Source organism: Kogia breviceps, chromosome 10 (genome assembly GCF_026419965.1).
Source record: "Kogia breviceps isolate mKogBre1 chromosome 10, mKogBre1 haplotype 1, whole genome shotgun sequence".
NCBI lineage: Eukaryota > Metazoa > Chordata > Mammalia > Artiodactyla > Physeteridae > Kogia > Kogia breviceps.
The window spans coordinates 24646821-24664226 of NC_081319.1; the positions used below are offsets into that span (position 1 = coordinate 24646821).

General features: G+C 43.2%; 1 protein-coding gene across 25 annotated transcripts in view; it reads left to right on the plus strand.

Moving 5' to 3' along the window:
- MAGI1 (membrane associated guanylate kinase, WW and PDZ domain containing 1) overlaps nucleotides 1–17406 on the plus strand; it is a 618261-nt gene that overhangs the window by 423898 nt on the left and 176957 nt on the right. The window contains exon 1 of one of the 25 annotated variants that reach the window (XM_067043717.1): nucleotides 9474–9567. The exons of the other annotated variants lie outside the window; for them this stretch is intronic. The gene's annotated coding sequence lies outside the window, so the exon portion shown is untranslated. Of the gene's footprint in view, nucleotides 1–9473; nucleotides 9568–17406 lie in introns of those variants that run through there. 25 annotated transcript variants of the gene reach the window in all.

Sequence of the window (17406 nt, forward strand, 5' to 3'; positions counted from 1 at the left end):
GACTCTCAACCACTGCGCCACCAGGGAAGCCCATGTGTGGTGTTTTTTTGCTTTGTAAAAATATGTGAAGTAGAACTCTTTTGAATTCTTCCTCGTTTACCCTTTGCTAGTATCCTCCACTTTAATCTGGCTAGAGTCCTTACTTTTCCTTTGCCCCAGCCATAGATATTCTAACTTTGGCCCTAGTTCTAAGCATAAGGGAGTGAATACAAGTATGGAGGGGGAAAACAAGCTCTCAATATGCTTAAATAAAATGATCTCTTCCTTATAACTCAAAGCTCTACCAAATAGGAAAGAGTTGTTGATAGAAAAAAAAAATATCATTGTTACATGTTCTGAGTGTTCTTAGTGGTGTTTGAATATCTATGAAAGCTTTTTCTACCTGAAAGTACAAAGTCTCAATAAAACCCTCAGGTATAAAGCCTATTACAGAAATAGGGAAAGTACCAGGTTTGACACAGAAGTGCCTTAAACAGCTTGTTTTTATTTATTTCCTCTCTGATCTTTATTTTTTCCTTCCTTCCGCTGACGTTAGGTTTTATTTGTTCTTCTTTTTCTCATTCTTTTAGATGGTGGGTTAGGTTGTTTATTTGGGATTTTTCTTGTTTTTTGAGGAAGGCCTTGTATTGCTATGAACTTCCCTCTAAGAACTGCTTTTGCTGCATCCCATAGATCAAACAGCTTGTTTTTATCTTTCCCTGTATATCTGTCATACTGGTTGTGTTGTCTCAGTAAGACTTACTGAAGAAAGGATGTTTTGGCTGGAACATTTTCCAAAAGTGGGCTTCCTCTGTACTGATGCAAAAATTTATCTCCACAGATCACCTTCTTTGTTGCTCAAATGTATGACTTGAGCATTCCCCATGTGGAGTCTTCACCAAGCAGTCTTCAGCCCAGATTTCCCAAGTGTTTCAAGATTTGCTACTTGGCCCTTCTTGTCTTTAGTGCAGCAAACCTTGCCGTGTGGGCATACCTCTTCAGTGTGACATTGTACAAGATGGGTTTTCTTGGTGGCTTTGCTTTTTATAATAAGTGACATAAAAATACCTTCTGATAATTTCCCCCAAATGCTCACCTGCTGATAGGAGATATTCTTAGGCAACATTAAAGTTGGTTTCTTATTTGTGAGTTCGCTAAGGAGAGTGAACTCTAAGAAGAGTATTGTTATTTTCATTGTTCTATGCCTTTTCTTGTAATCCTTTTCTATGTAATCCTCACATATTATGAAAAGGAATTGAGCTGTCTGTTGTGCAGTGTGTGTATAGCTTGATCCTTTCGGTTCCTTTGTGAGAAGCCTAATCTAGCAAAGTAGTCATCCTTGAGAATGAAATTCCTAAAGTTAGAAGGTCTGTTGTTCTTAGTTTTCTGTCATTTGTATTAGAGCAAATATGTGCATTTGTGAAATCACAGCCCGTTTTAGTGGAAGTGATTTTAGGTTACTTATAAGGTTTTATGCCTGGCAGTAGAGTCCATTTCTTGAGTTACTTGTTAAAAATTCAGATTCCTAAGCTCTTTCGTGGGACTTCTGACTGTATCTGGCTGGGGTCCAAAATCTTTTTGTAAGCAAGCACCCCTGTTGAAAATGTGTATTCAAGCAAGGCTGGACAACCCTAGGAGAAAATAAAATCTACCACCAGCTTTCGCTTAACATTGTGTGTCGATAGCCTGTCAGATCTCTTTGGGGCACTACTGGCTGTATTTTACTTTGAAGATGATTCCAATTATGACCAACAGTCTTAATGTTACCAGATGGGAGACAAACAAAGTGGTTGTTATCTGTGGTCTAATGAAAATCAGCCAATTAAAAATAGGAACAAATCAGGGCACTTAGTCCCCTGGTTGGGTGTTGATAGCATTTACCTCTAGTTCTTAGGAATACATTGTACTTAACATGGAGAATGGTAACAATTAACCTTCAAGGGTGAGAAAGCCTATTAGTGCCCTGGACTTCCATAGATATGCAAGACAGTACCAGGAGAGAGACTGCAATCTGGCCAGACCTGGGTCAGATGCTATTTTATTGTTATTATTAGACTGTTGGGTTTGACAGCATGTGTTCCCTTTTGAAGGCATGCTGCAGAGTGACATTAATGGTGGATGAGGCTGTGTTTGGGGCACTTGTTTACATGAATCTCTCATATTACTGACTACATTTAGGGCTCATATTATGTATGGTGACTCCCTACCAAAAGCAAATTTAGCAAGGTGATTATATTCTTGAAAAAAAACCTTCCAGGTATCAGACTTTGAAAACTGAATCACCTAATGTTTTTGAGGGTCCACTTAGTGCCTGGTGCAAAGTTCTGGAAATACCATGGTGAGCTGGAAAGACAAAACTAGTGAGGAGACCGACACTGATCAATTTACTTCTATAAATACATAATTACTCAATGGGATATGCACGAGGAAGGAGAGGAATAAGGTTCTGTGAGAGGGTATGACAGTGGTGTCTAACCAACTGTATTCATTATCTGTTGCTGTGTAAGAAATTACCCCCTCCCCCCAATTACCCTAAAACTTAGCAATTTAAAACAACAAATGTTTGAGGGTCAGAAATCCAGGAGTGGTGTAGCAGGGTGGCCCTACTTCAAGGATTCTCACAAGCATGCAGTCAAGCTGTTGGCTGGGTCTACAGTCATCTGAAAGCTTGACGGGGGCTGAAGAATGTACTTTGAAGATCATTTATGTGGCCCTTGGCAGGAGGCTTCAGTTCTCAGATGCTTACAACATGACGGCTGCCTTCCTCTAGAGCAAACAGTCCAAGAGGAGACAGAGAGTGTGCACATATGACCAAGATGGATGTGGTAGTTGGTAGTGTCTTATAACCTAAACTTGGAGGTGACAAACCATCACTTTTCCTACATACTATTGGTACCACTGACAACTGTGGTACCCTGGGAGTGGAGAATACACAAGAGTCTGAATACCAAGAAATAGGCATCATTAAAGGTTATCTTTGAGGTCATCAACTCACTGAGTCTGGGGTATTGTTGAAGGTCTTTTATGAGAAGGTGCTGTTCAAGTGAGACACAAAGGTTGAGTAGGTGGAATGGGGGTGATTTGGTGGAGAGCCTTTTCCAGGTGGTCACAGCTTGGTATGTTTTGTAACGAAGCCTAGTGAGGAAAGAGCAGAAAGAGCCAGGAATCATGTGCTGAGAGATAATGTTGAAGAGGTTGGCAGAGACAAGACCTAACATGTCCTTTTAGGTCAAATTAAGGATTTTGTTGTTTGGAGACTTAAGCTGGTGAATGACATAATCAGATTTACTAAAAAATATATATATATATATATATATTTTTTTTTTTTTTTTCTTTTTAAAAAAATCTCTCTGCCTGCTATAAGCAGGATAGATTATAGGTAGGGAAGCCAGTTTGGACGCTATTATAATTGTTCAGGCTGAAGATCATGGTGGATGAAAACATTAGCAGCAGAGACAGTAGTGGATGGACATGAAATACATTTAGGAGGAAAATTTATCAGAACTTAGAGAGGCACCTGCAGGGGTTATCCAGGATGGTTGCTGAGGTTCTAGATTCTAGAATGGGGTGGATGGAGGTGACATTCACTAATAGAGTGAATCCTGGAAGAGGAGTAGGTGTATGGATTACATGACGGACCTGAACCTGAACTTATAGACATCATTACACGCAGTGAGTAAATGTGTCAGGTGGTTCAGGTACGGGACGAGCAGGGAGGTCTTTAATTCCATGTAATTCCATTCTGATTCACAAAAGCACACTGCATTTTTAGAACCACTTGACAGGTTTCGTTTTTTGTTTTTGTTTTAATTTATGTGTAAGTAGCTGAAGTCTGGTAAGTATGTCGGGATTCTTTGCATTTCTCTTTTGATTATCATCTCTGTCTTTTAAAGCATGTTGGTGAAATCTTTTAAACCCCAGGCTAATTTATTTTTTGTAGTGTTAGGGTCCATTAGGATGTATTAGTTCAGGTCTCTGTTCCTCTTTCCCACTATCTCCAAAACGAATTCACTAACGCTGTCTCACACAATTTCTCTAACACACATACACTCTTACTTGTCAAAGAATTAAGTATGACATGTCATAAAATCATACCATTTAAGTCTGAGGCGACCAACAGGTGATCATTCTTAAATTCTAGGCAAGAAATATGTTAAATGAACACCTACTTTTTTCCAGGCTCTGTGTCAAAAGCTTTCATATTTTTAAAAATGGCACCTCCTCTCACCTATCAAAGATCTAGTCTGTATCAAACACAGTTCTAGGCATGTGTTACATACCATGCAATGGGCTTAAGAGCTCTCCTCTCCCGTCCACTCCCCTGGGGAAAGGCAAAGGATAAGAGCCATACCTGCCCATGTGCAACTTACACTTCCACCATGGGGACACGACAAGAGCACACGAATGGCAATAGTAGACAAGATTAGGCCCATAGCTATTCTCAGGAACAGTGAAATCCCTAAAATATAATAATATCCATGATGTTAGGAATTTTTGTCTTGTTTGGTTCATTGCTGAGTCCCAAGCTTCTGGACACATTTGTTGAAAGAATGAGTGAAGAAATCCCCCTCTTTTTTAAACTCATTATTTTGAAATCATTTAGACTTGGAGAAGAGTTGCAGAAAAAGTACGAAGTGTTCCCATATATCCTCTAACCAGCTTCACCTAATGTTAACATCATACATAACTGTGTACAATGATCAAAACCAGGAAATTAACATTGGCACAGTACTACTAACTAAGGACTATTTGGATTTCACTGTTTTTTTTTCCCACTAAAGTCTTGTTTTCTGTTTCAGGATCCAATCTAGGATCCCACATTGTATTTAGTTGTCATGTCCCCTCCAACCTGGGGCAGTTCCTCAGCTATGCCTGGTCTTTCATGACTTTGACACTTTTGAAAAAAAGTTGTGATCATTTATTCTCTAGAATGTCCTTCAACTTAGAGAGCTAGAAAAGAGTGTGTACCGGAAAAGACATCATGAAGGAAGTGGCGCTTTGGGTGGACTTGGAGGAATGAGACTTCGATGGACACAAATGTAGAAAGAGGAGTTTTCGGGAAGTCAAAACCTCTGTGCAAACATGAGTATCCTAGAGCACTTTGGTGTTGTCTTGGTTCTTGTCTGCATGTGTAGGTGATGGGTAGGGCAGCCTGAGCTGACTAGTTAAGAGTTGCAATCACTCCTTGTCCAGCTGCCCTGCTGCTCTGCATCTTGCCTTCTTCTCATCAGCAATAAGGTCTTCTTTTTTTTTTTTTTTTTTTTTGTGATAAGCGGGCCTCTCACTATTGTGGCCTCTCCCGTTGCAGAGCACAGGCTCCGGACGCACAGGCTCAGCGGCCACGGCCCACAGGCCCAGCTGCTCTGCGGCATGTGGGATCCTCCCGGACCGGGGCACGAACCCGTGTTCCCTGCATCGGCAGGCGGACTCTCAACCACTGAGCCACCAGGGAAGCCCAATAAGGTCTTCTTGATTCGGGCTCAACTCCAGCCTCCAGGTTCTGCATGCAGTGCTATTGGATTTGGGCTTTGGCTTCCTGGGTATCAGAGCCCATGGGCTTCTTGTTATCTTTTTATCAGAGTTTATGCCCTTCTCTAATCTGGGGACATAGGGCTTTATATTTATTTTATTTTATTTATTATGACTATTATATTGGCTAAGATGTAGCAAGCACTGTGCCAGACTCTAGGCCAGGTCTTGTCGGTGGGGAGCAATATCACCCCCAAGGGGGAAAAACAGTGGTTCTTTGGGAAGTGAAAAAAACTTATTCTTTTTATGTGTAAGTACAGATATGCCTACAGTACCTAAACAGTCATGCAGGATATCTGTGGTAGTAAAATTTCATTGGAAAGGGGGTTTGATTAGGGGAAAAGAAATCCAAAAAAGCTTACTGGTAGGATCAATAATGGGGTTAAAAACTAGGTTGAGAAACACTGATTTAGGCCAAATGACTTGCCTATATTATCTCATTTAAGTTCACAACATTACCTCGAGGGATGTATTCTTACTGTCCTCATTAAAAAATACAAATGGGGAAACTGAGAAGTAGCAGAACTGAGTACCTTGCTCCAGGTCGCAAAGCCAAGTGTAGACTGGGGATATCCACCCATGACAGGTAGGCCCTAAAGGTTAAAGTCTAAACGGTGATCAGCCCTGTCACTTTGTAGCCTTATTCCTATTAAAAACCAGTTAGGAAGTCAATAGAAAAAAATACAGAGCATACCCTAAAACCGAGGAAAAGCTTTCGAGGCTTACTCAGTAATTAGAATCTCCTGTTATATTATTACGCCATGATTAGGGTTATTAATTGTGGGTCAGCTCTGCAAACATTTGCAGTATTGATGTTAGGAGTCTAGTCTGGTACAGGAATACAGTCACACGAAGGCCGGGCTTTTTGTCTGTTCACCGTTGCATCTCCAATGCTCAGAACAATGCAACACATAGTAAGTGCTCAAAAAATATGTGTTGAATAAGTAAAAATGAAAGGATATCATCTTTTAAGACAAAAGAAGTTCAAAGCCAAACTGAATTACTTCTGTTTGAGGTTAGGGCCATGATGTTTGCGCTTAAACAAATAAACAGCAACCACTGACATGTTGGACAAGACGCATACCTACCACAGAGAAAGTAAGTTCTGGGTGGCCATTTGAATTTGATTGCAGAAATTGCCTCTAGTTACTCAGACTCCAAACGTATGACTTAATATTGTTATACCCTGCAGAGCTGAGAGAGATTAGATCAGACTTAATTTTTCCATCCATTTCGAGGGATTCAAAAAAAAAACCCAACCAGTATTATTGTTTGAGACAGAATGTTGATAATACAATAGAGTGAAATATACAGTGTCATCTTGTTTTTTTCAATTGAGTATCAAGAACAGCTCTTTCTGTTTGAGGTGGGGACTAAGCCTACCTGAGATGTATTATAGCCCTGGACAGATGAACGAAAACCCCAAGTTGTATGGGATGTGATTTCCTCCCCCCTGAGAAATTTTACACTCACCATCTGTGAACAGGCAACAGAAATTGGTATATCACACAAAACCTAAAATTCATCTCCTAAGCCTTACCAAGGCGTAGCACGTGCATCTCCTTGAGATACGCAGAAGGTTCAGCAGTGGCTACAGAATTAAGTTGGATTTGCCAAACTACCCCCGCTAGAGGCAAATGGAAATCTCAGTTTTCACAGACCCTTCCTAAAGTAAGTATTTCAGAGGATCAGGGCCCAAGACAGGCTAGATTGGCTCAGAAGAAGCCCATTTTCATATATGTGAGTGGAGATAGACAAAGGGATGGTGACATCACCACCAAGTCCTCATTTTCTCGTTCCCAGTGGCATTTACCGGCAGCACTGAGTGGGCTTCTAAGAAGATTCACCGTGAGTGCAAATGAAATGAGAAGTCATGTAGCTCAGAATCTGAGAGTGGATAGGAATTTTGCTGGCTTCTTCAAAGGCTAAGCCGCTCTTCCGCCCCCATGTGAGATGAGCTTCTTTTGGATGTGGGTTCAAATATCTTTCTCTAAATCACATTTTTTAAAGAGTCCTGTCAAGTGGCTTTTTTGTTTCCCTTTGCTTTAAATTCTACTTTTCCCACCCCCTGGAAGCTTATAAGCCTTGGCATTCTATGGTAATTAGATGGTGATGCTGGGAAATAAGGACAGACAGACAGACACACACACACACACACACACGCACGCACACACACACACACACACACACACACACACACACGCGGCCCTATTACCTGGGCAGGCTGTCCTCCAGCCTTCTTCATGAAGAGGTGGGTGCTTCAGGGCTTCTAATTACAGGCTTTCTACCTCCTAACACTCAGCCTTTGAGAACCCTCTCAGCAGTCCAGGCATTCCATTCCACACACTGAATGACCTAATATTATTATTTGAAACTGAAAATCACTTTCACTTCAACAGGAGGATCTCAACTACCTCCACCCTCCCTACCTTTTTGGAGTTACTAATTTAGACATTCCTTTACTGTATCCCGTCACAATCAGGCTTATCTAGTCTTCTGATGAGCTCCACTAGGGAAACTGTGCTAGCTTTGCTCTGGGAAACCCCTCATGTCAAATCCTTCTCCTGTGGCTGCTAAAAAAAAAAAAAAAAAAAAAAAAAGACACAACAGTAAATGTGATGTGTTACTCTTTGGCTAATGCATTTCCACACCTTTGAGGGGAGGCCTGCTTCAGACCCTGGGTGTGGATGTTATTGTCCTCTGCTTCTATAATTCATGGGGAAACACCATTTGAACATTATGTAAAGTGTTTCAAATAATTGCTTTTGGGCTTCCTCCTTGGGAGATGATTTGCTGTCCCAGGCAGTGATGTACACATGCTGGGAGCTAACCCCAATGTCGTCAAACTGATTATTTCTCATGAATGCCCCACTTACTACCGCCATGCTCCACCTGAAATTAGAACTCAAATTCTATATAAACCAAGAGGAAGAGCTGAGCTGAAGTGACAGGTTCAAAGGGGGCTCTTCGGGATTTTTTTTTTTCTCGGCCCAGGGAGTTCACCTTTTTCAGGTTTTATCCTTGCCACAGAAGAGGTGAAGTATCTCCCGAAGTTCAAAAGGCATGCCTCTTGACCTTAAAAGTTTACAAAAGGCAGTAGCATGGGGAGACCAAGATCTGGGACTTTGAACTTGCCCTGACCTGAGACATTGCTCCAAGCGCTTATCTCAGTGACCTTTGGCTGTAACTTAAGCTTTCTGAGCCTCCTCCTTTTCATCTTTCAGAGTGAAGACAAAGGGTTGCATGATGGTGAGATGGATCAGCTTTGGGGCTGGAGAGTAGGGCCCTTTTAAGGATAGGGTTTTTTTTTAAGGGACCTTGAATGCTAAGCTAAGGTGTTGAGCTTTTTTTTTTTTTTTTTTTTTTCCTAAGGATTGGGCCCTATCTAGGTTTCCAGAAGAGTGAAGAGATGGATTTGTATTAACCAGAAGTGTCACAGTGGTGGGCTGGAACACCAGCACAGTACCTTCAAAATGGTCTGCACCAGTAAAGAATATTTTGGGCTCATAATAGTCATTAGTACAGGGGCAGATGCTATTTAATAACAGTTATTATAAATAAAATAATGACGAGGAAGGTGATAATGATTGGAGGTTCCCCTTTGCTTTAGTCCTGCTATATTTTAAAGCAAATCCGACTCTCCTGTTGGACCCGCTTCTCTACATCCATTTCCAAGGTTGCAACACTTAGTGGGCCCACGTTTCCTTGGCTACCCTGGGCCAAGACCACGTGACCTCCCCTCCCATGCTGGGTACCGAGAAAGCCCTGTTTATCCCCTACCGCCACCCAGGCCCTGTGGATGGGGACAGGCGGGAGGCCGCCACTCCCCCGGGACCCAGCAGCGGCCCCTGAGTGTGAATAGCTGGCATTGACGCCGCTGCCGCCCAAGCGAGCGGGCTGGGGACGCCCTGGCAGTGCTTCTGCCTGCGGGCCCCATAAAAGGAGCAGCTGCCGCCGGGCCGCTCAGATGCGCGGGGATAAGCCAGGAGGCGGCTGTGTGCGCGCCTGGGCTCCGGCCGTGACCGAGGCGGACCTTGGGGCCGCTCCGGGGGCCCGCAGGTAACCGCGGGCGGGCGGGCGGGTTTTGTCCTTGGGCTTGGAAGTGACAGTAGGAGGAGCGGAGGGGCTGGAGTCTGGGTGGCAGGAAGGAGGCTGGGCAGGGATGAGGGAGAAGGGAAGCCTGGAAGACGGAAAGGAGAAGGAAAGGGAAGGAAGGAAAAGGGGAGGGAGGGAGGCAGGCAGGAAGGAGCCGCGCCAGGGAGCGGCTGGAACGCGCTGCACTTGCCTCCAGCTCAGGCGTTCAAGTTCCCCACCTCCGACCTCTCCCAGCCACCGGACGGGGCGCCGGGCGCATCCCTCCCTAAAAGGCTCCCGCGTCGCGCGCTCATCGCGGACGCTCAGCCATGTTTTCTGGGCGAGCGTATCCTCCGGCATAGCTGAGCGGCAAGGCCCGCCCGCGGGGACAGCCTTGGCTGCGGCGTGGGGACAGGTGGAAGGGGACGAGAGCGGCCGGTCTGCTCCAGGCTCGCGCTGCTCAGGGCAGGGGTCCGCTGGAGGATGCTTTACTTTGCCTCCAGTGGGGTAAAACCCGGGGTGCGCCCCACCCCCGCCGCCAGCCGTTCCCGCCGTCCCCACTTCACTGGCCTGCTGCCACTCAATGAACTGTCGGGTCCCCCGCCCTGTTCTCCTTCCCCAGCCTCTCCAGGAGCCTGTATTTGGAGCTTCTTTTAGAGTGTTGTTTGCATAAAACTGGGCTCAGCTGGAGAAAATGGAGAGGGACTGAAAAGGAGGAGGTCCTTTTGTGCGGAGCCCCATTGTAGAGCCGTCTTTCTCCCCGAACCCTGAGCCGCTGGAGGTCCCCAACACAGAAAGAGGGATGCTGAGGCATCCCAGACCTCCTTGGCTTGCTGTCTGTCAAGTGCCCCTCTCCTCCCCTGTTGGGATTCTTCATCTGTGGGTAAAAGGTCGCTCTGAAGCTGTGAGGGCTCCATATCACCTGGGATGCCCCCAGACACCCCGTGGCTCTCGTTTCCATGGCTTCGCTGCCCACTCACGGGAAATGCAACTCTTGGCAGTCATGCCTGTCTGCCAAGTTTCTTCCTCCAGCCCAAAGCAGAGCCACATCGGTGGGCTGTGAATTAGAGACCTTTGCTTGAGGAGCCCTTGGATGGGAGTTTGGGAGTTCCTCAATGACTCCAGTGACATCTCAGCTGAATGTTGTCCTTAATTTTCGCCTAATAATGAAGCTTCAGAGTTGGCCTTTTCTGCAGCATGTGGTGTGTTGCAACCCGAGGCTGCACCCTGAGGTAGTCTTGTGCTGATTTATATGTGGGCGAGAACATATGTGATTGTAGGTCTGTTATAGAATGAATATAGGCAGCGTAACCACAGCAGTGAGCTGTCTAGAGGGAGAATCTAAGCATTGACCAGACACTGTTCTCAGCCCTTCACATAGATTATCCTCTTTGATACATACAGCTACCAAGAATCTCTAGTTGATAAACAGACACATCGAGAGGTTAATTTGTCCTGTGTCCACAGCAACTAGATGACTGTGCTGGGGGTTGAATCTAGGCAGGATTAGTCCAGGGCTCGTGCCCTTGACTCTGCCTCTTTGCGAAGGTGGGCAGTAAAAAACCTCTGCGTGGCATCATCATTCTGAGGTACCACGAGGTGGATAAAAGAAGCCTAACTGTAAAGTCAGGTAGATTAGGGTTGAATCTTGGATTCAACTTTCATAGAATTCGTGAGTTAACCTTTATCAATCCTAGTGGTATGTTTTACAGTAATTTTAAACGCCTAGCACATAATTTATAAACAGGTATTATATGTTTTTTGTAGCTACAGGAGCACAGTGTCATAACCAGTTACAGATTTTAAAGCCGAGGTTGTCTGTTTTTATGTTCAGCCCTGTCACTTAGGGGCTGAATAAACTAGGCAAAGTACTTGAATCTCTCTAAGCCTCTGTTTTCACATGTGTATAGTGGGTTGTTCTGCAACCGAATGAGAGACATACTTAAAACCGTTAGCACTGGGCCAGCATACGTAACGCTCAAGAAACGTGGCGGTCGGGGCTTGTTGTTTGGTCTGGTTGGTTTTGTTGTTGTTTGTAAATCAGTGCAGGTTCCTGTATTGGGTTTGGTTGGGTTTTGTCATTCCTGGATTAGTGTGGTTCAGCAATTACTCCTTGGACCGCAGTGCGTCATAGATCCTCTACAAGTGTGCGCACATACACACGCACACACCACGCGCACACCACACAGCCTAGAACATCCACATTTGAAATTACAAGGACTGAGTGAATTCTGCCTTGTTCAGTAAGAACTCTGTTTCTCTTGGTAAAGCAGTCACTGACTTTTAAGGGTTAGGGAAGCTTCAAAGTTAATTTTAAAGCTGCCTGAAAACCAGCTAGAATAATTAGCCCCACTCCTAACAGTTGCATGGGGGAAAAAATGGATTGATGATAACATTTGCTTTCTTAGTAGGCTCTGAAAAACTGTAACATATTCTGCTAAACTGTTACAGATAATCAACTGGAATCTTAACTTAGTTAAACAATTCTAGAAGAATGTCTTCTACCATGTGGTTTTATAGATGTTGGTTAAATGAAAAGAACTCAGTGAATGAAACTTCAAAATACAGTGTTGACATAGATTAAATGTTCTAAACAGCTGTTTAGAGTTTAGCCCAAATATTTGTTTATAAATGAAGAGGATACTGTAAGATCAACATTTATAAAGAAGAATGTGTTAACTGGACAATGACCTAAAAGCCCATCAATATGGAACTGGTTAAAGAAATTGTAGCTTATACTTACAGTGGGTGAATATACCCCATTGAAAGAATGAGGTGTGGTTTATATGCTGATATAGAAGACCATAGCAGTATCAAATCCATGAGTCCAAAAATTTCATCTATTTTGATCTAATCTCTAGCACCTCCTAGAACAGCACTTGCTGAATAATAGTTACTTAGTAAATCATGAGTGAATATTGTTCAGTGAGACAAAGCAAGGTACTGAGCAGTGTTTATAGTTCATTGCCACGTGTGTTTTTAAATGAGTAAATATAGGTTTGTGTGCATGTGTATAGAAAACAATGGTTGTCTCCGGGGAGGAACGGAAGGGCTGGGGGTAGGAGGGAGTTTTTGTGTTTACTGGTTGGTTGTTTTTTGTTTCTTTGTTTTTTTAACCCTACCCCATTATGTCTATGTACTAGTTAAAAACAAAAAATTGAGAGGACCTGATTTCCCTGAGTTTGGTCTTAATTTTTATTCTGTGTAACTCACCCTTCTGTTAGCCCTTTACTATGGGCTATTTAATTTCTTTGCCTTATTGAAATACCTGCAACCCTTCGGTAAGACGATAAGCATGGACTGTTTCTGAGGGGTGCCTTCTGAATGGAATCCCTATATAGTAAACGGTGCACTGTCCTGCCTCGGAGGTTGTTCATGCGAAGACCCTTCTTTTCTCCATGAGAGAAGGCTTTGTGGACCTCTATGCCTTACACAGACCATGGTCCCTCTCAGGAACTCCATAGATTATTTTCTAATGAATAGGTATCTAAAGTATGAGTCGGGCCTCCCTGGTGGCGCAGTGATTGAGAGTCCACCTGCCGATGGAGGGGACGCGGGTTCGTGCCCCGGTCCGGGAGGATCCCACATGCCGCGGAGCGGCTGGGCCCGTGAGCCACGGCCGCTGAGCCTGCGCGTTCGGAGCCTGTGCTCCGCAGCGGGAGAGGCCACAGCCAGTGAGAGGCCCGCGCACCTAAATAAATAAATAAAGTATGAGTCACGTAAGAATTTATAGTTTCATAGCAATAAGGGCAAGTCTCAAATTAAGCAATTGTTGCTTCATGACAGGTAATTCCTCGTCTTTGAGAAGCACCTTAACATGTACTTCCAGAATTCTGACCACTTAGGTAGATCTTTAGGGAGGTGGTGTCCAAAGTGCAAGGTGACCCATGAGAATACAGGAAGAAACCATCAAGAGTTCTTTATCTTTTTAATATTGTTTATAGCCCCAAATGTTAATATTATGTGGTATTTGCTTTCTCTCATTGTTTTCTTTTGTTTGGGCTGAACCATTGGATGTTTGTTGCCCACATTATGCGTTATGCTGTTTCACCTTTGCCCACTTTTTTCTTCAGTCCTTAAGGTGTTTTTTTACTGTATTGGAGGATAGGTGTTACACTTTTTTCTTTCTTACGGTTTTTTTTTTTTTTTTCTGTACGTGGGCCTCTCACTGTTGTGGCCTCTCCCGTTGCGGAGCACAGGCTCTGGACGCGGGGGCTCAGCGGCCACGGCTCACGGGCCCAGCCGCTCCGCGGCACGTGGGATCTTCCCGGACCGGGGCACGAACCCGCGTCCCCTGCATCGGCAGGCAGACTCCCAACCACTGCGCCACCAGGGAAGCCCTCTTACGGATTTTTAAAGAGAGACGTTAGAGCTGGGAAGAAACAGATATTTAGAAGTTGATTCTGAATTTTTAGTATGTATCCGTTTCAAAGATTTGGGTCTTAATTTCTACCATCCTTAACCACCTTGGTAGACTAAAACTAACGCACAAGTTTCTGTTGCTGCCTTCTGAAAGAATACTGATGCTTATGTCTTACAAGAGATTGATACAGGTGACAATGAAGGGGAAGATGTTAGCAGTATATTAATATGTATATGGCACACTCACGTGTATTACTTAATTTACGAAATAACCCCATCAAGTTTGCATTGTGCTTGTTACCCAAGATAAGACTCATCACACTGCCTTTTCCTAGATATTTTTAACAGCATATCTACTCCTTGACATTCCGGAGCTGGCCTGCTGCCATCAGCGAGGCCTTCATGATGGATCAGGACGAGACCACTCATAATCATGTCCTAGCATGGAGAAAAACGTAAAAATTGTCCAGGCCACAAAAATGACCATATATCCTGTCCTCCTGATTAATATGACTCATCGCTGCTCCTTACAGATGTAACATTCTGGATAGGATTTATTTGAATACGCAGACAGTGAATTGTCTCCCCTTTTTAACAGCATCCAGTTTGGAAGGAAGCCTTGCTTCCTTGAACCTTCCCTCAGATCTCCCGAAGTCACCTGACTCGTGCCCAGGTGACTCATGACTAAAAGCCTTTGGCCACACCTTCAGCTTCTTGGTGAACTGCCTCTCCCCAACCCTGCCCCAGTCTCCACAGTGTGCATTCTTCCTGTTGCAATGAGTAGTAAACCACTGGCTCAACTATAATTACGTTTCTGGTGATCTTGGAAGCATTTGCTATTGAGCTGTTTACAAACAGAAGAACATTTCACAGGTGTTTGAGTAATATTTGGAAGTAAAATACAGCATTTTGTCCGTAAATCAGTAATTACTCGTTATAGAGAATCTGAAAAGTACACAAAGGTATCAAGAATAAAAGAAACAGTCTTATTAATTTCATAAGCCAGGATAATCATTGTGAACACTCAGCTATATTTCTACATCTACTTCTACAGCTTTCTCTCCATATAAATACATACTCCCTCCCTCCCTCTCTCCCTCTCTATGTGTATATACATATATATACACATACATATATGCATATACATTTATATGCACGCACACACTCATAACTTGGATAATTGGGATTATTCTATATATGTAGTTTTGTATCCTGCTGTTTTTCATTTAACATATCATGATAATTTCCTTATGTGAATCTGATTTTCCCCAATTAACATAGTTTTTATTGTTAAATAGTATCTTGTCATATGACACTAGACAGTTGCTCGTTCATTGTCCTAAGTAAAATCATCAGTTTTTCTTTTTTTAACTAGCTGTGAGAGACATCTTCATGTTTTAATGTATATTCAGATTTCTGTTTATTTCTTTAGGATGGGTTTCCTTAGGAAGGTGTGTACTTTCAAGAAATTCTTCATATCTGTTGCCTAGTTATTTTTCCCCCAGAACTGTTGGTTCTTGTACTGCCCAGAGATTTGGTAACAGTGGGGAATCCGGGCTGGCGGCACCATAGGGGGCCCTGAAGTCCTCTTACTTCCCTGCTGCTGCTCCGCCAAGCCCATCCGTCTCCCCACAGACTCGTTGTTATGTTTTACCAACGTGGCTGCATTTGCTTTTGCCGTGTGGGTGGAGGGAGAGGGTCACTCCCCAGTGAAGGAGGAATTGCTGTGCCCCAGTGTACAGGAACTGTATTCTTCTAAAGTCTCTCTAAGGGCGGGGTCTGGATCATCATTAGCTCTTCCTCAGTGCCTAGCAGGCAGCCCTATAAAATGTGCTGTCCAGTGAATATTTGTTGCCTAAGTAGATGATAATCCTGTTTCAGACTTAAAGCAACCTGCAATACTAAAAATCCTTTTCATCAAATATATCCTTCTCCATGGAACAAAGATATAAAATTTATAACTCTTAACGTTTTTTTGAGGTAATGTTTTTGCCTCATTTTTTGAGGTAATATTATGAGTACTGGGGGCATAGCGGTGAGCTCAACCAACCTTACGTTATGGAGTGTAGATACAGAAAATAAACCCCCCAATAAACGCAAAATGCCAGGGAGTGATACATGTTTCGATGCAAAATAATGAAGCAGGGTGAGGAGGTTAAACACAGTAAGTCCTTCCCTTACTAAACTGAACTTTCCTTGGTTTCAGTTACCCGAGGTCAGCTGCGGTTCAGAAATGTCAAATGGAAAATTCCAGAAGTAAACAATTCAAAAGTTTTTAAATTGTGCACCGTTCTGAGTTGCATGATGAAATCTCAGGCCATCCTGCTCTGTCCCACCTGGACGTGAATCATCTCTGTGTCCTGCCCGTTGGTCACTTAGTAACCGTCTCGATTATCAGATTGGCTGTCCTGGTCTCACAGTGCTTGTGTTCAAGTGACCCATATTTTACTCAATAATGGCCCCAAAGCACAAGAGTAGTGATGTTGGCAGTTGGGATTTGCCGAGAAGCCATAAAGTTCTTCCTTTAAGGGAAAAGGTAAAAGTTGTCGACTTCATAAGGAAGGGAAAAAAATAATATGCTGAGGTTGCTAAGATCTACAGGAAGAGCAAATCTTCTATCCGTGAAATTGTGAAGAATGAAAAAGAAATGCATGTCACACCTCATACTCGTAAAAGTTATGGCCACAGCTCGTAAGTGCTTAGTTAAGATGGAAAAGGTGTTAAATTTGTACAGTAAGATATTTTGAGAGAGAGAGAGACCACATTCACGTAACACTGATTACAGTATATTATTATAATTGTTCTACTTTTTAACTAGTTATTGTTGTTAATCTCTTACTTTGTCTAATTTATAAGTTAAACTTTATCATAGGTATGTATGATTTAAGTAAAACATAGTATATATATAGGGTCCTGTAGTTTCTGCAGTTTTAGGCATCTACTGAGGGTGTTGAAAGGTATCCTTGGATAAGGAGGGACTACGGTAAAGGGATTCGTAGTTCTTTGGGGGCAGAGTGGTCTAGGAAGGCAAGTATAAATTAAGCCTCTCCGATTTTTTGGTTGTGGTAGGTGACCTAGAATATTCATCATACTGAACGTCTACTAGTTGTCACTGTGTGTGCTTTATGTCTCTCCCTTTGAGCACATCTCGGTGACAAGCACTTCCCACACGTTATTTAATCTATTTCCCCCTGCTCTTACGAGAGAGCTATTATGCCTTTTAAAGTATATGGCGGAGCAAGAGAGGTTAAGTTACTGGCCTAAGTTCACATGGCTCCTAAGTAGCAGAGCTGTACTCAAATCCAGACTTGAAAGCCCTTTAAAACCCAAGGCTAAGAGTCTAGAGTTAGTCCTTCTCTGGTTCCTGAGGCTCAGAAAGAAAAAGCCCTTGTGGTCAAAACCACTGGTGAAAGGTTAATTAGAAACCATTGGTATGTAAACTATTTATATTGATGACAGACT